The 27,031-nt window shown below is 34.7% G+C and overlaps 1 long non-coding RNA gene across 2 annotated transcripts in view; it reads right to left on the bottom strand.

Moving 5' to 3' along the window:
• The window catches only part of LOC116752575, a 110,850-nt gene that overhangs the window by 39,703 nt on the left and 44,116 nt on the right, over positions 1–27,031 (bottom strand). Inside the window, exon 2 of one of the 2 annotated variants that reach the window (XR_004349559.1) lies at positions 14,502–14,562. This is a non-coding gene — a long non-coding RNA (uncharacterized LOC116752575). Of the gene's footprint in view, positions 1–14,501; positions 14,591–27,031 lie in introns of those variants that run through there. The other variant, XR_004349558.1, reaches the window with a different exon arrangement.

Below are 27,031 nucleotides of genomic sequence, written 5' to 3'. Positions count from 1 at the left end.
ACATATACACAATGGAATATTACTCAGCCATAAAAAGAAACAAAATTGAGCTATTTGTAATGAGGTGGATGGACCTAGAGTCTGTCATACAGAGTGAAGTAAGTCAGAAAGAAAAAGACAAATACCGTATGCTAACACATATATATGGAATTTAAGGGAAAAAAATGTCATGAAGAACCTAGGGGTAAGACAGGAATAAAGACACAGACCTACTAGAGAATGGACTTGAGGATATGGGGAGGGGGAAGGGTAAGCTGTGACAAAGTGAGAGAGTGGCATGGACATATATACACTACCAAATGTAAAACAGATAGCTAGTGGGAAGCAGCCGCATAACACAGGGAAGATCAGCTCAGTGCTTTGTGACCACCTAGAGGGGTGGGATAGGGAGGTGGGACGGAGGGAGACGCAAGAGGGAAGAGATATGGGAACATATGTATATATATAACTGATTCACTTTGTTATAAAGCGGAAACTAACACACCATTGTAAAGCAATCATACTCCAATAAAGATGTAAAAAAAAAAATGTAAGTGGTGAAGTCAAATTTGAATTCAGACAAACATTGGAAACAACATGAAATAATGAACATAATGATACTAAAAAATTATTCATCATCTATCTAAAATTCAGATTTAATTCGGTACCCCATAGTTTTACTTGCTAAATCTAACAGCCCTATATATAAAGCCCATGCTTTGTAATGAACCTATCCAAACAAAGAAAGAAGGTCCACCTTCCCTGCAACCAACAATCATCCACCAAGTCTGAAAACACCTACTCTGAAAGCCACAGCACTTTCAAAGTCATCATTTTAACAGTCAGCATCTGAAAATGGGCAAGGTCACTATCTCAGCTTCTGAAATCTCTGACACCACCATAAATGGAATAATAGGTGCTTAGGGCCAAGTAGGTAAAGATGCTATTTTCTGGAGAGTATTTAGGCCCTCATCCAGGACCCAGGAAGGCGATGTGGGCTTTCTGTAGATTTGTGGGACATGATCAGAGCAATAGTTAATGGATATCAGACCCTACATGCATGACACCATTGAACTTTAGATGTCTATGTTGCTTCCTCCCTGGAAGTTATCCTGCTTCGGGAAACCATCCAATACCCTGACATAGCACTGTATCCAGCTTGAGGCAAAGAGGGACAAAGAAGCATGTTTGAAACCTCACAAACTTTTGAACTCAGTTCAAAAACCTCCTGTCTATTATCTAAAATGAAAATTGGTTGCAATAAAATTACTGAATATGCTTTCACTGGACTAGCATGGCAAACTGAACTTAAGTTTTTATAGATTAACCAAACATTAATTTAATCATGAAACATAGGGACCCTCCTAGTTTTCGGTGAGATAGGTTTAATGCAAATCGATCTTATCACACAGGAAAGGTGGGCATGCCCTAGCTCATACTGAAATGATCAGCTTTATAAAAAAAGAAACCTGTTGGGAAGAAGTTACAGGACTGACTTAGCTTCCTATGGCATCACCTGTCCAAGATGATCACCAAGATTAACCAACTATTAATATATTAATTACACTGTAGCTAATACCTTCTAGTTTCTTATGAACTAAAATCTACATTTCTGTAGTTGCTCTCATTAACTGATTTGATTAATCAATAATTCATTCATTTATCTCATAAATATAACATTCTTACTTTTAGCACTTGGCTAGATCTGAGAAAGGAACTCATGAGCAATAATACAAACAGAACACAAGAGAGAAAAGGGAAGAGACAGAAGGAGAGAGAGAGAGAAAGAGAGAGACAGACAGACAGACAGAGACAGAGAAAGAGACAGTGACAATGAGAGCTATTGAGAGAGACATCTTCTCCCTGGGAATGAATAGCTTAAGAAGACTTTGCTACTTCCCCTTCCCTGGAAGTCTACAAAATTTCCTATAGGTAAGTTTAAATGGTTAATTTTCTATTTGTGGGAATGCTGATGCTGCATTTTTTTCTTTATTCACATTACATATTTTTATTTTCTCAAGAGTCTGGAGAATTATTACAGGAAGGGGTTGTTAATCCTATTTTACAGATGGGAAAACTAAGGCACTTAAGCAACTTATCACAGTAGTGACAAACTGCCTGTTTTCAAAGTAAAAATGAGACAAAAAGGAAAAGACAACTTCAGACATAGGAAGACAGACTATTTCCTTTCCCAGAAGAAAAAGGTGAGACTTCTTGTCTACCATGATCTGCCAGCGAGAAGACCATCTGAAATGTGACCTCTTCAAATCAGTAAAGCCAGGCGGCAAAGCCACGGTGCTCAGGAATCAAGAGGGAGGACTCAGAGAAAACCACCTCCTCTCAGTGTTTGCTGTGGCTCCACCAGGGTAAACTCCATAGCACTGAATCTGTGGGATGTTTAATAAGTAAACACTACACTGCACAGTTTAATATGTATAATGATGGCCATAATAATTATATTTCTTTCACTTCCTATTATCTACTAGGCACCATGCCTGCTACATGCCATATATATAATCTTTTCATCTTCACGAAAACCTTGCAGTATTAGTGTCATAATTTTCACTTTACAGATGAGGGTCACGAGGCACTGATGGAAAAATCAGCTTTTGTAGTGGTAGTTGACTCAGACTTGTTATAAATTCAGGTGTGCCAGACTCCAGGGCTGGAGTTCAATCTCCTTATTACTGCAGAATGGGGAACAGTCTAAAAACTGTGCTCTAAGCTTACTGTGCAATCAAAGACCAAGCTATTTTGGAGCAGGAGTGACCTTTCTGAGGCCTCTGAAATACTATCACAAAACGGATGCCTTCCGGAATAGGTGACAACGCAGATGGAAAATCTGAATAACACTGAGGACTTTTTCGAACTACACCCACCTCTTGCCCCACTTTCCCCTCCCCACTGCAGGTCTTCAAGCAGTGAAGTTGAGAAACCACTGTTCTAAGAGGTCTTAAAACTCAGAGCAAGGCAGGGAAAAATAAACAAGCTTCAAGCTAATAGTATTAGAAGAGGTAGAAAGAAACAGGAGGTTGCTCTGAGTCCCCAGACGATGTAAGGAACACTGTTAGATACGTCCCAAATTGCAATAAGCTCTCTCAAGTAGCCTGTGAGTAAGGTTTATTGTACTCCTATGTTTTGAAGACTTTAAAAACAGAAGTAATTATTTATGTAATAGATGCCGCTCCATGTTTCTCTTTATCATTAAATAAATGGTTTACCACACTGAGCTGGTAAATTCTCAGTTAGAAGTAAATATATTTGTTATTTTTAGGTAGGTCCGGCAACCTCATGTTATTCTATGTTTTAAAAAATCAGAAACGGAAAAGAGCCCATTGAACTTTTGCTGTTCAATGAAAGAAACACTGGTCTAGGAAGTCTCTAGAGGCACAAAAAGGGCTGGTCAGCAAACTAGCAAAGCTGCATTTTCATTCTAAGTAGAGCAAATCTTACTTTCAAACTTTTACTGTGGGGACCGATTGCTCCCGAATTGCTAAGCCTCTGTCACTGGAAGCGTTATAGCAAAGCAGTTCAAATGAACCCCTCTGATGTAAGACACATTTGTTCCAGTGCTAGGTTTTACCATTTATGTGATTGTAGGAAACTATATAAACCTGACTGTGGCTTTTCTCACTTTTAAAAGAGGACTGATACTATTAGAGTAGAGGCCATCCTACTTGATGGGTTTGGGCTCATTAGTTGACGTATTAAACAAAAATAATAGAAAGGGAAGCACAAATGTACATTAAAACATAAATATCCTAATTTTTCTTAAAACATATACAGTATAGGGCTTCTCTGGTGGTGCAGTGGTTGAGAATCTGCCTGCTAATGCAGGGGACATGGGTTCGAGCCCTGGTCTGGGAGGATCCCATATGCCGCAGACCAACTAGGCCCGTGAGCCACAACTACTGAGCCTGCGCGTCTGGAGCCTGTGCTCCACAACAAAAGAGGCCGCGACAGTGAGAGGCCCGCACACCGCGATGAAGAGTGGCCCCCGCTTGCCACAACTAGAGAAAGCCCTTGCACAGAAACGAAGACCCAACACAGCCATAAATAAATTAATTAATAAACTCCTACCCCCAACATCTTCTTTAAAAATATATATATAAAGTATAATTTTCTAATTTTTCCAATATTTTCATGTGAGACAAGTCCTTTCATTGAGTATGGGACTGGCAATGGTGTTTTCAGGTTTCATAAATTGTACCCATGATGTGCCATTTCAGTGGACCCAGTCCATTCTTAAGCAAGAACAGGTAAAGGTACTGATACAAGAAACAGAGATGGTTCAATCTACATTTTTATGATTTTTCGTAATAATTTACAGTTGAAAGTTCAAATTTAATATGACAGGGATTTTAGCTATTCAATTTTATTGAATCTTTCCAAGAAATGAAGCTATTCTCTCTCTTTTTTCAACCACGTTCCAGAGGTTTAGCTAATTAATTAAATTATACATATAGTATTAATTAAATTACATATAAATTATATATGTACAAAGTTTAATTAAAATTTCAATATTAATTACATATATAAACTATATAATTTGAAACATATATATGGATGGATAGGTGGATAGATTTACAATATTTGTAAGAGAAGGCTTACAATTCTATTAGAATGTACTAATTAATCAACTTCTGGCACCTTAAAAAGTATTAAACAAATAACCAAAGTTATTCTTAACTTTTTCAGGAAATCATGGACTCCCATGATAATCTGACAAGAGCTAGGACTTTTTCCTCAGTAAAATAAACACATCCGCATACCTTTAAAGAATTATAAATATTTTCAAAGGGCACAGAGACTCAACAAATTTATTCCATGGCTCCTTATGGATCTAGGATCCTAAATTAAGAACACTTTTTTGGGGGGATGGTGGGGCAATGTGAGAAGTAATGTCTTTACTTTCTAATTAGGTTTGTGTTGATCGAATGCTTCAGAAAAAAACTGCAAACCTCTGTAGTTTCTAATGTTTTGGCTGCTTTTTTTGAATAAAGTTTTAAAATCCCATCGAACTAAATCTATACTCAAATAGGATCAAAATAAACAAACAAATTAAAAACAAAACAAAAATGAATTCCAAACCAGTTTGAGTTTCCCAAGCCATTCTTCCCCTAAATCTTAATTCAACTACAGAGAAAGTACTCTTAACCATTCACCACTTTACAGATTATCTGACATTTTCGACAGATGCCATCAGCATGCTAAAAGCAAGTAAAGTACTTTCTAGAGCTGTACTGTCCAATATACTAGCTACTAGCCACATGTAGCTATTTAAATTTTAATTAACTAAATTTAAAATTCAGTTCTTCAGTCACAGTAACCACATATGGCTAGTGGTTATTGCTTTGGACAGTGCAGAGAACATTTCCATCACCTCAGAAAGTTCTAGAACACCCAAGTATTTTTAATCCCACCTAGTGATGTGTATGCTTGCTGACAATCAGTTTTGTTTGTTCCCAAACCAGTTTATGTCCGTTGGCTTAATATAAAGTTGTATAATTTAATTAAATATTATCTAAACCAATTTAAATATGAGTGTAAAAGAATGAGAGGTGTTCTAAACCTGAAAATTTTGGAAAGACAATAAAATTGTCGCTTTAAAAATTATTATAGTATAAAATGTAGGTAAGACAACATTAGAAAAAAATCATAGAGAAAAATAGGAGTCTCCTTTCAGATTTCTTTGTATTGGATTTGCACTTAAAGACATATAAGCAATCAAAATTAGAAATCAAAGATGATGCATTATGGGATTTACAGAAAGAAAAGGTGACTAAGATCTATAATCAGCAACCCAAACTCAGAAACAGGTCTTGGCTTACTTAAAAATACTGGCAAATAAGCATATAATCAAGTTTTAAAATTTAAACAAAATATGTACAGTATGCATGTATTAATTTTAAGAACCGTTTCGTTAAAAGTCTTTGTGAATTTACTCAACTACTGATCCCCATTGCATTAAATAGGAAGGCTTCTACTACACATAGCAAAACTGCAAACACATGCCTTCTTCATTACTATAAACTCAGCATTTTCACAATTGATTGTATCATTTCTATTTGCCAAATTAAAAATACTGGCAAATAAGCGTATAATCAAGTTTTAAAATTTAAACAAAATATGTACTGTATGCATGTATTAATTTTAAGAACTGTTTCTTTAAAAGTCTTTGTGAATTTACTCAACTACTGATCCCAATTGTATTAAATAAGAAGGCTTCTACTACGCATAGCAAAATTGCAAACACATGTTTTCTTTATTACTATAAACTCAGCATTTTTAAACTCACAATTGATTGTGTCATTTCTATTTGCCAAATTTTTCATTGGATTAAATTATATTGAAAAATTTATGAACAGGAACCTGATCTAATTCCAGATTTATGCATAACTGGTCTTTTAATTATAACACAAAATATAACTAACAGCAATATTATTACTTTACTCTTGAAGTCTACCCAGTTGCCTGAGTGTCTAAGACTTTATATGGAGACAAGAACACTCAACTTTAATTGTGTTCACTCTTTTTGATTCTTTTCTGACTTGAAAATGCTATCTACCCATTTATCTATAACATTAATTAGTTGAGAAATAAGAAGTATAAGAATTTCATTGCTTTGTACATCTAGATTTAGATGCAAATGAAAGTCTACATACTACTACTAAGACTACTACAATTTCTACTACTACATTTTGTTCATTAAAATAGCATCAAAATAATATTGTAATTGGTAGTTGTTGCTTGACCAATGAATATTTTTCATTAGTCAATTGCATTCAAGGAAATATTTAGACTATCATGAATAATACATGTTTATTTAAAATAACAGCATAAGCATGTAAGTGTGCCATAATTTACCTTTCTTTATACTCCTTAGAATTACCTGAAAGTATCAAAGATACTCCAAATTATCTAGTTCAGCCAGAAGAGAAGATGTGGTTAGGCTCATCAAAAAAAACAGTTTTATTGCAATTTTGCTTTACTGTGTGATACCTTCATACCAAAGATGGAGAACTGGCTGATTCTGGGGGCCAAATTTAGAGTGACTGCTGAAGTCATTTTGGAATATCTTGAAAGTAAGCGTGGTTTCTTTGGTCTACCACAGTCCTCGTTCACTTCCTCTTGTCTTTAAGTCTGGCTTATTACACAGCCTAGACCCCGAAGTTATTTAAGTTCATGACCCCTGGTAAGGTGTTTTACATCATGTTACCTTGCATATCTCATGGGGGGCATAGGTAATTGAGCTCTGAAGCTAGACTTAGTTATGGCTACCATTTCATATTACTTTCCATTCTCCTAAGCGACACAATGGTAAGAGGTTAACCAATTCATAGTTCTTCCCTTTTCACTTAAGATATACCACGAACTGCTAGGCCATACTTCTAGAGAATGATTCTGGAAGGAGAAGAAGTATCACAGTGGAACCGGAGGGTAAATTCCTCTCTGGAAGAGGATGATTCTGGAAGGAAAGAATGATTCTGGAAGGAGGAGAAGTATCACAGTGGAACTGGAGGGTAAATTCCTCTCTATGCCTAGAAGAATAAGAGTGCACTGGTACTTGAAAAGAAAGAATGAAATGGATATGGAATTGATTTTAAATAATATTAATTATATACTTATCATATTTTTATCTGAAGATAGTGTTATCTGTAGTCTTTCAGTAGTAAAACCTTATCTCATTTCAATCAGTTAATTAATTAAGATTAATTACTCAAAAATTACTACTCAAAAATCCATCGATAGCAAACATAAAATACGTTTTCTTGGATAGATCACTGGCCTGGATAGAAATCTGGGCTATGTCCATAGCTAGTGGATTGACCCCTGCAAAATCATTAAACATTCTGGGACTCAGTTTGGTCACCTGGAAAGTGGGCCAATTGATTTCTAAGGTTCTTACCATTTATAATTCTAGATTTTATTTTTACTTTCCATCAAGTACTACGTAAAAGTATACATGAACTATACGGCTTACAATCTAACTTTATTACTTGGTATCTAAACATATAAAAAGTAAGGGGAAATGCAAGGCTGAGTATGATTGGAGTCAAGTAGGTGCTCCAAGAGTTCACTGTGAAAAATAACCAAGTTGGGATTTAAGAGGGATCAGATAGGTGTGGGGAAGAAACATTGGTAGTTTATTTAACTCACAAATTCTGCATAGCTTAGAGTGAGGTTACAAATGAAGGCACACACAGACAACGCCAACTTAAAAATTAAGAACCACCATCAAACAGATTTCATAATAGTTAAAAGTAATGTTCCTAATTTCTCTTAAATTCCAAATATTAAAAGTTGGAAGAAGTCCACTTAAATATAAAATTATTCCACTGTATCACATAATGTTTTTATTTCACTAAAAAAAATCTATTCACCAGAGAGTTCTTCAATTCACCCTATAAGCTGAGCACTATGGTAAGAGTTGTGAGTTTTGAAAATACATATTTCTGTATGCAAGGGGCTTAGATTTATTAAAAATAATAGAGATTAGTTTCATAAATAAGCTTCAATGGCATATGACAGGCTTAATCAAGGCTGGACTGTTAATCAAGACAGTGTTAAAAACAAACAAACAAAAAAAACCCTCCTCATCCCATAATGATATATTCTGGAGAGTATAGAAATGTCTTGAATAACACAGGATTTTACTGCTGAAGCATAGTTTAAGATGTGTGTAAGTTTGATTGCCTATAAATGATTTAAAGTTCAACTCAATCCAATAGTTAAAAACTATATGTATACTGCAGGAGGTACAAAGGTCAGTCACAGGTCACATTCCCTTGGGGCACTTGGATTCACTACTAATGGAAGTTAGAGAAAACCCTGTGGGAATAAAAGCTGCAAGGGCTAGGAGGATTTAAAACGGAGAAATTCCCTTTTAGAGAAAGAGAAAAAGCTTTGTGGATGAAGAGGTGATATACATGGATCTTGAAGAGCACGATATCAACTGGTAGCAGGTTTGCTTGGAAGTAGTAGTGGATGACAGGAATTGGTAAGCAAGTGAGAGATAAATGCTCTTTTGATTATGTCAGAATCTTCACTTAATGATTTTCATGGGTGTTCCCTAGGGGTCTTTTAGGGGGCTGTTGTGGGTATAGCCAACATCAGTGGCCTCAAGAGTTATTCCTATATTCTGAGAAGAGAAACTAGATAGGGGTGTGAAATAATGCTCAGGGGGGCAGAATCCTGAATCACATCATTTGGGGAATCACCTAGGCTCATGAGTCAGCGTTTGGTAATAGGGAATAAGAGAAACAAAATGATTATTTGCAGAAAGTGACTCATTTATTCTAATAACATAGTTCATGAACGGCTGGATTGTTTTCAAGAAGACTCAGTCCCATTGCCAAGTGATTTATCTGATTCCCTCATAGTTACTTTGGCCAATTTAGTTCATAATATTATGAGCTATTATTATGAACTAAGTTAGACTTTTCTGGTAAGGTCCAATCAATTGCTTTGCAGTTTGTTTTCCTTTCCTTTCCTTCTTTTCTTTCCTTTCTCCCTCTTTCCTTCTTTCCTTCCTACTCTCACTCCTTCCTGCCTCATTCCACAAAGCATGTAAGGTCAATCAGCCACTATGAACCTAAGTTTAGTGTCCCAAAATACCAAAAGAGATATTAGTTAAGTAAAATATGATTTGCTGTTGTTTGTTTCCTGAATTTTCACACTTCCTTTGTTACCAAATGTGGAAACCTTGGAACAGAGTAAAACCTGACCACTTAAAATTCTTAAAGGAATTATTCCATCTACATAGTTGCTCTCCAGTTGAATGCTAACTTTCTAAATGTACAAAGTTTCTCCATGGTTTCTTAGTCATAATTTAACTATTTCCAGATATAGACACCAGCAGTGGTCCTGAAGCTTAGTTTCTTTAAAAATAATCTTGTCAGTTTGTATATTTGTCATTTGCCATTTTTTTCACAGAAATAAAGGACCTGGAAGAGCAAAATTTGCTATTAATCACTAGTGAAAGCATAATTCTCCCACATAGTATTCTCTTTTTCTTCATTGAGGCTAATTTTATCCTCTGCCCTTCAGAGTTATGATTTCTGCAAGACTAACACAGTGGATCATAGCTACATCTTTGTCACTTTTCAGGTACTCTTTTATACTAGTTCACTTTAGATATTCTATACATCTGTCATAGTATTTTTATAAAGTTATCCTTAAACTGCACATCATAGTTGACTTCTGCGATATATTTAACTCTATTGCACTGTATGGAAACAGGCATTTATTGGAAATAGTATTTTATTTGGACCTCAATGTGTACATGACTTGGTCTCCAAATCTGTACACAGAGTATTGGGATACACACATGCACACATACACATGCAAGGGAAACTAGGCTCTCAAGGGCTAAACTATTTACAAAGATGTAATTGTTTACCACTCAGTTGTCTGTTTCTTCTAACCCTCTTTTTCTCACTCTCTTGTCTATGTCACCTGACCCTTGTTCATTATCTCTTGATTAGTCCTTGAAAAGACTTTTCTTTCTCAGGGACTACTAGTTTCTAACTTCTGCATAGCAGTCAAATAATTTTGCTTGAACTCACTGGTATTCAAGCCTTCTAAGGCTCATGTGTTCTTCCCCTTGGTAATTCGAAAGTTCCTTCTTCGCTGCCATTGTTGGTAAATTCTAGATTCTGAGACATCTGGATGCCAGAGTGTTCTATAGAAATCTCATCACCACATAGCCAGGATCTTATAGTTCTTAACATATAATTGTATCTAAAAACCTTTTCTTATGTATTCAATGTTTCATGCTGGGAGTTTAAATAAGGTATAATATCTACAGCTATTTAATTCTGTGACTGAAAAACAATCTATATAAATTACACCATTCACTGCCATTAAAGTTGGCACGAAGCTAATGGACTCCAAAGAGACCAATTTGCTTTGTACAGACAGAATATTGTAGGTGCCTTTCCTTCAAGCAAAAATGTAATCCTCAAATTATACTTCATATACTTATTTGTTATTAATTTCTTAATACGTTTCTGGTTTAGTTGTTCCTGTTTTACTCAACAGATATAGCTGTAGAAAAATTAAAAGATAAGGAAAGTATACAGTATACAAAAAGCTGATTTATAAGACATGCTGAAAGGAAAATCATTCATCTGGAAATCAAGGACTCTAAAAAGTCAAAAGAAATCTACATAATCAAAATGTAAGATTATAAACTATAATGAACTTATTAATAAAAATGAACTTGGTCCATTATTTTTATTCTAGAGAAAAAGCAGTCTGAAATTAAATCATATGTCTATGACGAGTAGACATACTCAACACAGTCAAAAAACAAGTCAAGTATGTTGCTGATGCACAGCATTCTGTGAATTAAATTTAGGTAAGTTTTAGGACAAATTTTAAAAAACTCAGATTTATGACCACTGTTGTAATTCATTCAAATATTCCATAGAAACTCATCACAGGGTGAGATCTTCTCCATTCATTCATCCAATAAATAAATAGATCTTATTATGTGTAAGGCGTTGCAGGGGATACAATGAAAAATAAGGCATGGACTTTGCCCTCAAGGGGCTTACAGTCTAGTATGGAAAAAATAAACAAGCACATAGATAGCCATAACATAAGGGAGAAAGTGATGTGTCATAAGAAAGACTCAGACAATGTGCTGTGAAAGTCATTGACACTAGCAGACTTCTTTTTTTAACTGTAGTGTCTAAGTAGCCAATAAAAATAGAAAGACCAATGACAAGTTTGCAAAATTAAGTGCCAAATTTTGTGAATCTATGGATGATGAAAGCTGCAATATAAATGCAGTTTGTCACTACTCACCAATTCTTAAAAATGTTTAATCATAGAGTAACAACCTATCAGAAATACCATCTTGCCAGAGTTTATAAGCAGATGCAAATATAATAATCTAGTATTTACAGACAAAGGATAATTTTAATTATCTAAAATACTCATGACACATAACCTTCTTGCACAGAAATTAGCTCCATTAGATTAAAATGATGAAGAATTCCTCGATGGCTCAAGTGTGCTCCAAGGAAAGCTAGAAGGTTGTACAGTTAACTCCCAGGGTGTAACTCTAAACCATACAACCTACTACCTCAACCCGGATGCACACAGCTTCCAATGTTGCTTCAAACTCCTTATCATATCTTCAGTCAGCTCCTCCAAATATGGCAGCCATATACCTAAGGACTTGGCAAGGATGTAGATATAATATTCTAACATTTTACCAATAAACTTAATATGTATCTACTAGGACTATCCTAACCTCTTGGGTTTCCAGCATAGGTCATATAAAATGTCTTCTGACATCTCTCATGGAGTAATTCCACCAGCAATTAATAATATTAAAAGTCAGTATCATTCACCTTCATTTATAAAGAGAACTAGGCTCAACAGGGACACAAAATCCAGTTATAGCCTTTAATTTTCTTATTAAAGTTGATGAATTGCACTAACCACTGGAATGTGAACAGAAGTTTCTGAACAGGATCTATTCAGAGCTTGGTGCAAACCTTGCTATAAAAAATTCAAATTTCTTAAGCAATTTAATATACTTGGATTTAAACTTCAATGGCTGTGCTATGAGCCCTTCCAAGTGGTCAACAACTGAAGCCTGCCTCGTAAGACAGGTGAGGATTTATATATATATATATATATATATATATATATACATGAAAACCAAAGGAAAATATAGTCACTTCAAAAGTAAACAACTAGAGTTTAACAGGAGTTTGATTGAAATATTATTTAACTGCATTGTGTATAGCATTTTGTCAGATTACCACACTGACACAGACCCATAGAAGCGAGCTTGTGCGGTCCACTTCACCACAAGATCGGATCTACGGGTTTATGCCAATGGGCAACGTCTCACATGGGCTCCCTCATAATGCAGAATTTGTTGTAAATGTATGATGAAGTTAGGAGACCAAAATGATAATATCAATCCCTTAGCATAAGTATTTAAATGCTGAAAGGCTCTAAGTATGCATATTCCCACTTAAAGGGCTTCATAAATATTCTACACTAAATACAGGTTATATACATGAGAATTTTAAAAATAGTATAGTGAAAGAGTTTTCACAGATTACTTTTGTTTTAAGGTTGAGTATTTTGGAATTAGACTATTTTAATTAATGATGAATTTTAAAAGAAAATAAAAAAGAATCCATACATGCATGTATGAATTATGTAATTTTGAGTCATGAATATAGTATTATAAGCCTATAATTAAGACCAAATTAACTATTAAGCTAATTGTGTAAGAGTTAGACTGCTTGTTTTAACTCTTATAAAACCTCAGTTAGTGGTTTCAAGGAATTGGTAATATTATAACTTTCTCATAAAACAAGTAAGATTTTATTGATTAGGCAAAGAACACAGGAAGTTATTTAAATTCTTAAATATACATATGTGTCTGTAGTTGGAATATTACTGAAATGAACAATATTTGGATAAATTAATATCAGCAAACAAAAATTAATGACACATTAATAGCATTATTACTACCACCACGCACTAACATTTAAACTCCAGGTCTATTGCATAAAAGAGGATATCTTGTTTCTTAAACACAATATATTTAAACTTATTGTTCAAAAAAGATATACTCAAAACATACTATATGGCTGCATACAACTCTCATCTGGTCAACAGGTTGGGCAAAATAAATTGTTATTAAAAAAAAAATTTTTAAACCACCAGACAATAAGCAAACACACAAAGAGTAAACATAAAGCCAGTCACGTACACGTTTTTTAAGATTCCAGGCTCAAGGGCAACAAAATTAAAAGTTGTACATTATTAATCGTTTCACTCATATCCACAATATTTAGCATTTTTAATTATATCTTCATTGTGAAAACTAATATTACTACATAAAAATTAATTAGTGTTTTTGCATGTTTTGAAATAAATAAAATGTTTTTTATAAACTATAGATAATGTGGCCTATATAATTTTTACTATTATGTTTTCTACTATCCCCATACTTATTAAAAACTACAGTAAAAAAAAAGTCAATAATCATGAATTCAAATGTAGTAAAAATATTTCAACATATATTCATAAATTTAGACATGAAATAAAAGGCAATATTTGTTCTGCGCTTCATCTTAACTATAAGAATGTATATTTTGGTTTCATTCTCTTATTAGATCATAAAAAAGAAAAAGCATGACTTTATTCTCTTTCCCTAGATTTCACTTCCTTTTTTATAGTATGACAAAATATAATTTTTCTTTTTCCTAAATTACTTTCTATTCAACTGTATTTCACCTATGTTATAGGAATGGATATATAGATCTATATTCAGAGGGAACCGAACTGTACATTGATCACAAACTGAGAGAAAAATTTTTCACAAAAGTAGGTAATATTATAAATCCTTAAACCATCAGTGACAGTTCCAACAGCTAGATCCATAAAGAGTATGAAACAAATTCTTATAACTAAACACAGTCAAAATTATTTTTTCTTTAAAAGATTTAAACATTAATTGCTCTTTTGCTTTTTATTTTTACCTGAGATGATTTTCTCCTATGATCACTTTCTTCACTTCTCATATCCATTTTAAGTTTTTCCCTAAAACAACCACAAAGGGAGAAATATCAGACAACTGCTGTTTAGGAGGAGCATCTGGGTGGATGGTGGGAATGAAGGTAGACGATCGAGAAGAAAACACAATATCAAAATGGGCAAAACCTTTTAATGTATTTTTTTTAAAGGCTTGGAAGACTCATGGAGCCCCACCCAAGGCTACTCATATGACATATAATGTGGTTTCATAGTTTGCATTTATGCGTTCATTTTGGTTGGTGTTGTTTTCACAGTAACAGTTTTGAAAGTGAAAGGAGGCATGGCTGTTAAAGAAGGGACTAGGTTTTGCACAATGAACTAGTGAAAGCTGAAAAGAGATTTGGATTTGGCATGGAGCTTAATAAGATAATTAAGAGTGTAGAGATTAATGGCTCCTAAAAATAACATTTAAAATAATGTTTTTCAACTAAAGGATCTTGAAACATGAAAACAGGTTTATAAATGTTAATTAAGCCTGTGAAAGTTGATGTTCCATTAGCTGAGGCAGCATAAAGGAACAAGAGCTACTTTTTAAATAATTAGTGAACAATCACCAATAAACTTAATAAAACGCTTTACTTGAATGTTATCAGTATATAGGGTATTTGTAATTTCCCACAATTCTTTGTAGAATAACAAATAAGAAGGTAGAATTCATCGGTTCTATAGTATTTTTCACTGTATACCCTATATATTTTTATTATAATAAAATACGATTTTAAAGCACAACAGTTTGCTTAAAGTTTATTCTTCTCATGGAAAATATAGTATCAATTCTTAACATGCAAATTATAGTCTTTATTTATATAAGCTCTATATTTCAAAAGCATTTTCTCTCTTTAACAATTTTTAAATGTGTTTAGAAACAGTTTTAATAAAAATTAAAATAGGTGCAATACATCAGTTAATCCTTTCCCACTGAACCAGGCAAAACTGGGTTTTTATAATAAAATGCTTAAACCACTTAGCAATTTACTTCTACAAACAGACAAAATAATTAGAATGCAATGCATTTATCTGCTAAGCCAAAACATTGCTTTAAACATACAAGTTTATATGTACTCTCTCCACTAAAATACTTAATGGATTTTTCCAGCGCTCTCAGTAACAGCTGTAAGACAAATTCTTCTTTAAAATATATTTTAAAAGTCAGTATTATTGTGGAAAAAGCTTTTTTCTACTTAGCAACTGAGAAAATGATCTTTTCATCCCTTTTTCTGGTATACTGAAATCCTGGTGAGTAATTTAAATATAACTTCCCCTAAACTAAATTTCAATTATCAGAGAAGTTTAATACATATTCTAATACAACCCTTTTCTAGAAGTTCAAAAAGTTTCTTCTTTCACATTTCAAATTATGAGTCACAGCACATGAAAGATTTAGTTTCTTTACCAACTAGGGCTAAACACTCACTCTTCTTAGACAGCAAAAACTAATACTGTACACAAAAAGCACAGATAACATGTTAATGTTTTTTTCAAAACTTCTATGTATAACAAAAATAAAAACAGGTATCGTCTTTTTCATAGAGTTTTTCTATTTTTACTAAAGTTTCTATTCTAGTCAGGATTAGAGCAAGAGAGCAAAAGGAAAAAGTTAATAAGAGTAAGGTGAGTGATGAGCTATAAAAGAGTAAACTGAAAGTTCAAGTATCCCCTTTTATATAACAGTAGACTTAAAAAGAAACAACAAAAAAAGTTATACCTGATATGAAAGGTGCGATTTCACCAAGTGCAATATATTGCTTATTATGCCATATTTTTGAAATATACATATAAAGAAGGCTCATTTGCTTATGCTGCCTTACAAAGCTGCTTTACAAAGCGCGATGTCTCTGTAGTTATACAAGCCAATGTTTGCTTTTTTTTTTTTTTTGGTTTGTTTTGGTTTGGATTTTTGTTTGTTTGTTTTTGTTTTTGAGCAGTAGCGTCTCTCTCTCTTTTTTTTTTTTTTTTTCAGCACTGTTGCATGGAGTAGGACAAACTCAGATTTTTTTTTCTTCATGGCTCCTGTTATTTCTTGGAAAAAAGGACCAGGGTGCTTGTCTTCTTTTTCTTCCTTCTCGGTATTCCAGGCACAAAGCACTGCGCAGAAGCTGCACCAATCCTTGCCGTCCCTGGCAGCAGAATGGTAGAAGGTGGGAGAGACCAGGAATCCTTCCAGGCTGTGCTGACTTTAGAAATGAGGATTGCACACGTTTGTCTCCTGAACCAAAAGGGTGAGAAGGCAGGGTGCCAGTTTGCTACACTGCAGCAATGATCTCATGCTCACTGCTGCTGTCGTCCTGTTTGCCCAGTTCAAATGCCTGTTCATTATAAACCAACAACAACAACAACAAAACAAAACTACTTGGATTCTTCAGCAAGCAGAAAGGGTATTAACATTAAAAAAAAAAATCAGCAGTAAGAAAAAGCAAAAAACAAAAAGCACACACAATTTTAGGATTCACTTGTTATGCCTCAATATTCTGTTTATATGTTCTTTCTTTTTTTTCCCCCCTATTTAGAGATAAGCAGCAGAATTTATCAGGCGTGAAAGGGACAGCCTCCTGGTGGCCTGCCAAAAACCCAGAATAAAGGCGAAGTTGTGCTGCAAAGCTCAGTCTCTTGCTGAGTCTGGCTAAAGTCAAGTACTAAGATCCACCATTTTCTGAGCCATGCTAAAAAAGAAGAAAAAAGTCACGACGGTTGCTGCTTTCCAAGTCTCCGTTGGCACCATCACAAAATCTCAGTCGTAAGGTCACATGATTCTCTGCCAAATGTAGAGTGCGTTCCCATCACCCATTCTGCTGATACTGCGAAGGCAGCTATTGTCTCGTTTAGACCCAAAGTTCAGCCCACTCTTCATTGAATTAGCTGAAAAACGCATCACCTTTGGGGGCTGGGAGTCATGGAAACGTCTACCTGGCAAGCTGCCCACTTTTTCTGCCCATCAACCAGAGATGGAATTGTGCTGCCTAATGCAATGATGACTTGGAATGTGAAGAGTCGTCCAAAGTGAATCTGATTCTTGCAATGCCTGCTTCAGTTTGCACGGAAAACTCTGGCTTCTTGTAGTTAAAGGGGGAGGGGGCGGGGGGGGCGGAGAATGTAGCAAATAAAGGTCTGAACATGCCTACTCTGCAACTTTATTTCACAACACACCCAAATGGTTCTCAAATGAAAAGACTGAAGTCTCTGTAAGTTTTCTGAGTTTAAAGGCATCCCTTCCTCTGTCTCCTTTTCCTTATGAGTGAATGCAACAAGCCCAGGACATTTGTTTTAGTCCCTCACATTAAGATTTAAAATCTCTGAGTTTCGTCTTGCTTTTTATTACTTTCTGATTTTATCTGGCACCAGTTTTGTACTACATGGCCACAATATCCACTAGCAACAGTGGGGATGCATTATTGCTGCAATCTCCTTCAAAGTGGTCCCCTGAGGGAGCCAGCTGTCTCCTCAACCACACAAACCCCTGCAACTGGGTCCTGTGGTAATCCTCATCAGTACCTAGTACAGCTGCTGTGCAACTTTGCTGAGATTGACTCATGTAAGAAGTGTTCTTTCTGTTCCTTCACAAGCTACAGTTTTCCTGTGTGGCATGAAAGATGCCTTTGAAAGATGCAGGAAATATATCAACAGCTCTTAGGCATTAAAATGAAATGGTTCCCTCTGCTGAATGAATTGCCATTCTAGCAGACGACGAAAGTTCTAGTGGACAAACATTTCCATACCTTCTAACAAAAGTACAGTGAGTTAAATCTTTCACCATTTCCTTAAGCAGAAACTAAAGCCAAGTGGTAAAGCAAGTCTTATAAGTATTTAAGCCAAATATACTCAGTAGTACTAAAAAGAATCATGTTCTCCTATCTGCATTTAAAAATGTTTCAATTTTTCAACAATGAGGGAATCTTTATGTTACCAAAAGTTTTTCAATTATATTCAGTGCCTTACAAAATTATGGACTAATGTTATACCTCCTCCATGTATAGACACACACACACACACACACACACACACACACACACATACACTGCACAATACCTGACAAAAATTCAAAAAAATAATCAAACCATGACTTGCTTAATAAAAGAAAACCATCAAAAAAAGAAAAAATCAGGGACCAAGGAAATATCCTGGAAAAGGTCTACAGTCTTTTTTGAGTCATGGTCCTTGGGTCGCTTTCTTGAGGAATGGTAGGAGTGAATGTGTACACACACATGCGTGGGAAACATCCTGGTGTCCTCTCCATTTGTAATTCAGAATACAAACAATTGTAAACCACAAAACAAAACTTACATATGTACTGAAATTAAAAATGCTTTTTTCTTGATTGCAAAATTCTGGACAAATTTTGCTAATGTCCTAAGCCTTAGAGTGCTTGGTGGAGAATTGAGCATGGCACACACATATGCCCCATGCTTCAGCACAGTAAGAAGAAAGTAGATAAGCTCTCATAGAAAGAAAAAAATTAAATTTTGAGTTCTCATTCACTTATTCAGTAGATATTATTAAGTAGTAGTATGTGGCCAGGCCTTCTGGTAGACATAGGGGAACAGCAATGAATCAAATGGATATGCCCCCATGTGGGACTCATTCAGTAAGAACTTTTAAGTGAGAAAAGCTCACATCTAAACAGAAGGGTTGTAGGTCCTAAACGAGCATTTATTGCTAGTCAAGAAACAAAGTGATAGGAATTAGAAAGTGGAAGTGAAATGGATATAAAAAATAGCTTACAGATAGAGACGCTTTCTGTCATTTTGCTATTTTAAATTTTCTCTTTTTAATACAAAATACAATTATAAGTTTTTCATAGTTCTGTTTGATTACTTAAAGAACCTAATTTGAAAATTATATATTGCCTTGCCAATTAAAAACAAAAAATGGACGTGGCAGATGTTCACTTCCAGGGAGATGGAGTAGATGTAGTTTTTCCTAAATCTTCCTGCTAAGTACAATGAAAAAAACCTGGACATTGTATATAAAACAAAGGTAAGGAGACTCTGAAAGATGGAGAGAAGACAGTCCAATTAGGGACTTTAGGACCCAAGGAACAACATGGTGGTGAGTTCCCTGCATTTTAATTTTGTCTCATATATCCAAAACTTGGATCTGAAGAAGCCTGCAACCCAGAGACACCAATTGGTGTATTCCCAAAATTCCCCAACAAAAACTTATTCTCTCTAGCCAAACACCAGGAAAGCAGCAGGCTAGAAAGATGGACAACACGGGGACAGTAACACTTTGCTCCAGTCAACACCACACAAACATGCACCACATACCTGCAAAGACAGAGTGGGGAGCCTAGTGCCACCCTTGCTAGGCTAGAACAAAATGCCCCAACCTACTCTCCCCAGCCCCAGGGCAGTGTAGGAAAGTCTGAGTAGGAAATTGGTTCTTTCGTCCTTGTCAGGGGATAACAAGGGCCCTCCTTCCCAAATGCAGCTTCAGTGGAAACTTCATGGCGAAGCTGAACACCCACTCCAACCCAAAAGTAATGAGGCAAGCTTCTTCCTCCCACTAAAGTGGTGTCAGACAAAGGAGGCCTAGTGGAGAGTCAGGACATTAGAAACTGCCCAGTAGTCACAAGACAAACCCATTATCCCTCAACCTGTAAACCAGCAAAGGCCATGAAAGGAGCAGTAGCAAACCACTCCAATCCCTCCCAGCCGGGAAGGTATCAGTGGAGGCCTGCTGGGGAGGAGGAACTCTAAGCCCTTCCTTGCAGTAACAAGGAGCCCTCCCAGTCAGGTGTCAGTGGTGGCCACAAGGGGGAAGCCTGTACATCTACATACACCTGGCAGTGACAAGGCTGTACTCCCCCTTTTCCTGCTGGATTAGTGTCAGAGGAAGCTAGCTAAACCAGAAGGTTTAAATAAGATCCAGAGTCTCATAACAAAATACCCAAATGTCCAGGTTTCAACTGAGAATAATTTTTCATACAGAGAAGCAAGAAGATCTCAAACTTAATGTAAAAAGACAATCAATGCATGTGAACACCAAGATGATAGAGATATCACAGTTACCTCACAAAGATTTTAAAGCAGCCATCACAAAAGTGCTTCAATGAGTAATTATGAACATGGTTGAAATAAATTTTAAAAAATTAAAAGTCTTAGCAAAGAAATAAAGATATAAAAAATAACCAGATGGAAATTTTATAAGTAGAAAATACAATAAATAATAAAAAAAATGGAGGGGGCAAAGGAAAGAATCAGTGAACTGAAAGCTAGAACAATAGAAATTACCCAAACTGAACCACACAAAGAAAATATGCTTTAAAAAAAATAAGGTAATGGAGACTTATGCAACTATGGAACTATAAGAAAAGATAAAATATTTATGCCACTGGAGTCCCAGAAAGAAAGGATAAAAAGGGCAAGTTATAAAACATGCTCAAAGAAATAATGACTGGAAACTCCCCAAATTTAGCAAAAGGCATACAGATTCAAGAAGCTAAGCAAACCACAAGCAGGAAATACCCAAAGAAATCCACACCAAAATACATCTTAGTCAAACTTCTGAAAACTAAAGAAAAAAATCTTGAGAGCAACAAGAGAAAAACATAACCTTACCTATAGGGGAGAAACAATTCTGACAAGTGAGTGTCTCATCAGAAACTATGGTGGCCAGAAGGAAAGGGCACAACATTTTTAAAGGCTGAAAGAAAAGCACTGTTAACCGAGGATCTGGTATCTATGGAAAATATCCTCCAGGAATGAAGGGGAAATCAAAACAGTATCTGACAGACACTAAGATAATTTTCAACAGTAAACCTACCCTAAAAGAATGGCTAAGGAAGTTGTCTAAACAGAAAGGAAATGATAAAAGAAGAACCTTGGAACAACTTCAGAAAAGAAGAAAGAATTCAGTAGGATAAAATGAGTAAAAATAATAGACTTTCCTTCTCTGGAGTTCTCTAAATTATGGTTGATGGTGAAAATAAAAATTTAGCACTATCTGATATGGTTCTAAATTTATGTAGAGGAAATATTTAAGAAAATTATATCATAAATGGATAAGGATAAAGGTACAAAAAAAGGAGGTAAAGTTTACATACTTCACCTGAATTGGCAAAATGAAGACATCAGTATATATAATTTAATACATAAAGCAACTACTAAAAAAAACTACACTGGAAAACACTAGGTAAGTCAAAATTCTAAAAATTGTTCAAGTAAGCCACAGCAAGGTAAGAGAAATGAAAAACAGAGAGAAAATACAGAAAACAAAGAATAAAATGGCAGACTTAAACCATAACGTATCAATAACTAAATTAAATGTAAATTGTCTGAATATACTAATTAAAGTGCAGAGACCTGCACAGTAGAGTGAAAAACAAAATCATGGCTCGGGCTTCCCTGGTGGCGCAGTGGTTGATGCAGGGGACACGGGTTCGTGACCCGGTCCGGGAAGATCCCACATACCGCGGAGCAGCCAGGCCCGTGAGCCACGGCCGCAGAGCCTGTGCGTCCGGAGCCTGTGCTCCACAACGCGAGAGGCCACAACAGTGAGAGGCCCGCATACCGCAAAAAAAAAAAAAAAAAAAAAAAAAAATCATGTCTCAATTATATGCTCTCTACAAGGAACTCAATTCAAACACAACAATATACACAGGTTGAAAGTAGAATGATGGAAACTACATATATCATGCAAACATTAATCAAAGAAAGTGATATTAATATCAAATAAAAGAGACTTCAAAGCAAGTTCTCAGAGACAAACATCATAAAATGATTAAAAATAAAAAAGACAGTCCAACAAGAAGGCATAACAACCCTGAATGTGTATACACCAAGCAAAAGAGCTGTTAACTGTATAGTGTGAAAACTGGTAATAGACAAGAAAAACAGACAAATCCATGGTTATAGTTGTAAACTTCAATACACCTCTCTCAACAATTGATAGAATAACTACACAGAAAATTAGCACAGATATAGAGTCATCATCATTAACCAACAGGATCTAATTGACATTTTTACAGCATACAATCCAACAATAGCAGAATATACATTCTTTTCAAGTGCCCCAAAACATATTCCAAGATAGGCCATATCCTGGTCCATAAAGCAAATGCCCACAAATTAGAAGTAAGTGAAATCACACAGAGTGTGTTTTCTGAACAAAATGGAATCAAACTAGAAACCAATAAGGGAAAGATAACAGAAGACAACTTGGCAAATCTCCTGCAAGACTGGCAAATAAAAAAGAGAGAAGGCACAAATTACCAATTTCTGTAATGAAATGGGATATGTCACTATAGACCCTTGCAGACAAAAAACAATAATGGAAAGTTACAAACACTAAACACAGAACCTAGACAAGTTAGATAAAATGGACCATTTCTTCAAAAACACAAATTACCACAACTCACCCAATATAAATTAGATCATTTGAATAACCCTATAGCTATTTTTAAAAATTGACTTTATAATTTAAAAACTCCCTCAAAAAGAAATCTCCAGGCTTAGACAGTTACACTGAATAATTCTAACAAATATTTAAACAGATTTAATGCAAGTTATACATAATTTTTTTAGAAAATAGAAAAGGGAACAATTCCTAATTTATTTTATAAAACTAATATCTTTTTGATAATAAACCCTGACAGAGACAGTAGAAAAAGAAGTATAGACCAATATTCCTTAAGAAAATAGACTTAAAAATTCTTAATAAAGTATTAGCAGATAAAATTCAGCAATATATAAAAGGAATTATACACTACGACAGTTGAGGTGTATTCCAGGGATGTAAGTCTAGTTCAGTATTCCAAAATCAATATAATCCATCATATTAACAGGCTAAAGAAACAAAAAATCACATGAAAATATGAATGGATACTAAAGAAGCGTTTGAAAAAAATCCAGCCTCCATTCCTGATTGAAAACACTCTTACAACTAGGAATAAAGGGCATTTCCTCAATTTGATAAAGATCTTCTATCAAAAAAACCCTATAGTCAACATTACACTTAATGGGAAAGACTAAATGTTGTTCCCTAAAATCAGCAATAAGCAATAATCGCTCTCACTATTCTTATTCAACTTAGTGCTGTAAGTTCTTTCCTAGCTAGGGTAACAAAGTATATTTAAAAAAAAAGGAAAAGGAAAATGAAAGATACAAATACAGTACCAATGAAAATCATTCAAAATGATATACTTAGGTATAGATCTAAAAAAAATGTACAAAACTTGTATGCTGAAGAGTATAAAGATGCTGATGAAAGAAACCTAAGAGATTTGGAGAAACATATGTTAACAGATTGCAAGTCTCAATATAGATGAGATGTTAATTCTTCCCATATTGATATATAGGTTTAACACAATTCCTATCAAAATTCCAGCAAGATTTTTTTGTAGAGACAGATAATATTATTCCAAACTTCATATGGAATTGCAAAGGAACTAGAATACCTAAAACAATGTTGGAAAAAAAATATTCGTAGGAATTATCCAATTTCAAGACTCATTATATAATAGTATATTACTTAATATACTAACATTAGGTATAAGGTTATATATCTACATAATAATATATTAATAATAAATATAATATTAGATTACTGTTTGATCATAATCAAAACTGTGTGGCATTGGCAAAGAAATAGACACATCGATTGATGAAACAGAACAGTGAATATAGAAATAAACCCATATATACGTGCCTAATTGATTTTTGACAAAGATGCAAAAACAACTCGATGGAGGAAAGATAATCTTTTCAACAAGTGATACTGGAGTAATTAAACATCTACCAATCAAAAAAGAAAAAAAGAGAGAGAATACTTTGATATGTATCTTACATTAACTCAAAATTTTAAAACTCAATTTATGTATTTTATTTAGTAATTTATTCTTTTTTATTCTTTTTATTATTTTAATTAATTAAAAATAACTAAAAATCAACTCAAAAAATTAACTTAAATGTAAACATAAAACTACAAAATTTTTAGAAAATAACATAGAACACGTTCTTTGGGATATGGAGCTAGGCAGAGTTCCTAGAATTGACACCAAAATCATAATCCATAAAGAAAAATGGATAGATTGGTCCTCATCAAATTTAAAATCTTTTGCTCCATAAAAGGGCCCATTAAGTGTATGAAAAGACAAGTTACAGATTGAAAGGAAATACTTTCAAACCACATATCTGACAGAGAACCAGTATCTAGTAAATATCAAGAACTCTCACAACTTAACAGTAAAAGAATCAAATAATCCAAATAGAAAATGGGCAAAACAAAGAAGAGACATTTCATCCAAAAGATATATAGATAAATAAGCACATTAAAGGATGTTGAACATTATTAGCCATTAGGAAAATGCAAATTAAAACCACAATGAGATATTACTACACTTCTAGTAGAAGAGCTAAAACTAAAAATTTAATGACAACACTAAACGTTGGTGAGGATATTGGATCATTCATATTATTGCTGATGGGAATGTAAAATGGTGCAGCAACTCTGAAAAACTGTTTGGCATATTCTTTCAATAACTAAACATTTGTTTACCACATGACCCAGCAATTTTCCTCTTGGGCATTTATCCCAAAGAAATGAAAATTTATGTTCATGCAAAAACCTGTAAATGAATGTTTATAGCAGCTTTTTCCATAATAACTTGAAACTGGAAACAACCCAGATGTTCTTCAAGTGATAAGTAGTCAAACAAACTGATAAATCCATACCATGGGGTACTACTCAGCAATAAAGAGGAACAAGCTATTGACACATACCACAACCGAGAATTATGCTGAATGAAAGAGGCCAATCCCCAAAGCTTACATTCTTTATGATTCCATTTCCAAATCTTTTCAATGATAAAACTATAGAAATGGAAAACAGATTAGTGGTTAAGTGGTTAAGACGAGGGTGGAAGGGGGAGGCAATCAGGTGTAGGTATAAAAGGGCAACATGAAGAATCCTTTATGGTGATGGAAATATTCTGTATCTTAAGTGTATTCATGTTAATATTTAGGTTGTGATTTCATACTATTATTTTCAAGTGGTAACTGGGTAAATAATACACGGTATCTCTCTGTTTTATGTCTTAGAACTGCATATGAGTTATCTCAAAATAAGCAGTTTATTTATTTATTTATTATTTTAGTAACAAATACACCAAAGCAACTGCTTTCACGGTTATTTGCACTGTCCTTGTGTTACTCTAAAGAAAATGCTCCTGGAAAAATCTGAACAAACTAGCTGCTTATTGGTTTATTTGGACTTGAAATCCCAGAATGCTATTCAATAAACAATGATTTGATCAGCTAGGAAAATTATCTTGGGGAAATGTTCTGAATCAGGGGTCAGCAGACTTTTCTAAAGGGCTAGATAATAAATGCCTTAGGTGCTGCATGTCATATGGTTTTTGTTATAACTGCTTGACTCTGCTATTGCAGTATGAAAACAGTCCAGACAATACATAAATTAAAGAATGTGGCAGTGTTCCAATAAACTTTTATTATGGACAACACAGTTTTAATTCATCAGTTTTCACATACAAAATATGTTTGTTTTTTCAAACATGTACAAATGTAAAAAACATTCTTAGCAAGTAGAATGTACAAAAATAGGTCCTGGATTTAGCCCGCCAGCTACAGTTTGCTGACCTCTGAGCTAAATTACAATTTTTGAAATCTTCTATTGTCTTATGTTTCAGTTTTGCTTCTTTCTTATTTTCTTCTTGAACATTTTCTATATTTCAAATGATACTAACTGCTGCCATTTAGGAAATCCCCCTTACTGTCCCTCCATCTACATTTTCCTTTCTTGTGTTGTCAGAGGATACAAACAGAAGTTTTACTGCTAAAATGTGAAGCTTTGGACAAAATCAAAAAATGGATAAAGTTATCTTCCCCATACTACCTTTTGTTTAATTTTCTTCATAATTTTAGTGAGAAAAAAACACTTTCTTTTACAGGACCTCTTTGATGATATGGGCCTTGAGAATCTTTAAGAGAAGAAACTACATGAAGAAAATTATTTGAAAGATTCAAATTTATTTAGACCAGAAAGTTTTTAAAAAACATAAATAAAAAGCTATAAGAAACAGTGTGGTGCTCCCCTGGTGGCACAGTGGTTGAGAGTCCGCCTGCCGATGCAGGGGACACGGGTTCGTGCCCCGGTCTGGGAAGATCCCACATGCCGCAGAGCGGCTGGGCCCGTGAGCCATGGCCGCTGAGTCTGGGCATCCGGAGCCTGTGCTCCGCAACAGGAGAGGCCACAACAGTGAGAGACCCGCGTACCGCAAAAAAAAAAAAAAAAAAAAAAAAAAAAAATGAATAAAAAGAAACAGTGTGGTATGTTGTGGTTATAGGTATTACTTTTGTAGGGGTTCAGAACAGATCTCCCCAAGATGTACCACTTTGACACATGGATTATTTTGAGCTAATGGCAGTTGAGGACCTGCTGGCTCAAGAGAAACTGCTACCCCTCCCTTGATGAGAAGAATTTAAATTGGGGATTTTTCCCAGAAAAAGTTATCACCAGAGAT

The sequence above is a fragment of the Phocoena sinus genome, chromosome 4, assembly GCF_008692025.1.
Source record: "Phocoena sinus isolate mPhoSin1 chromosome 4, mPhoSin1.pri, whole genome shotgun sequence".
NCBI lineage: Eukaryota > Metazoa > Chordata > Mammalia > Artiodactyla > Phocoenidae > Phocoena > Phocoena sinus.
The sequence above is the reverse complement of the archived record's forward strand: the minus strand, read 5'-3'. Positions and strand labels throughout refer to the sequence as shown.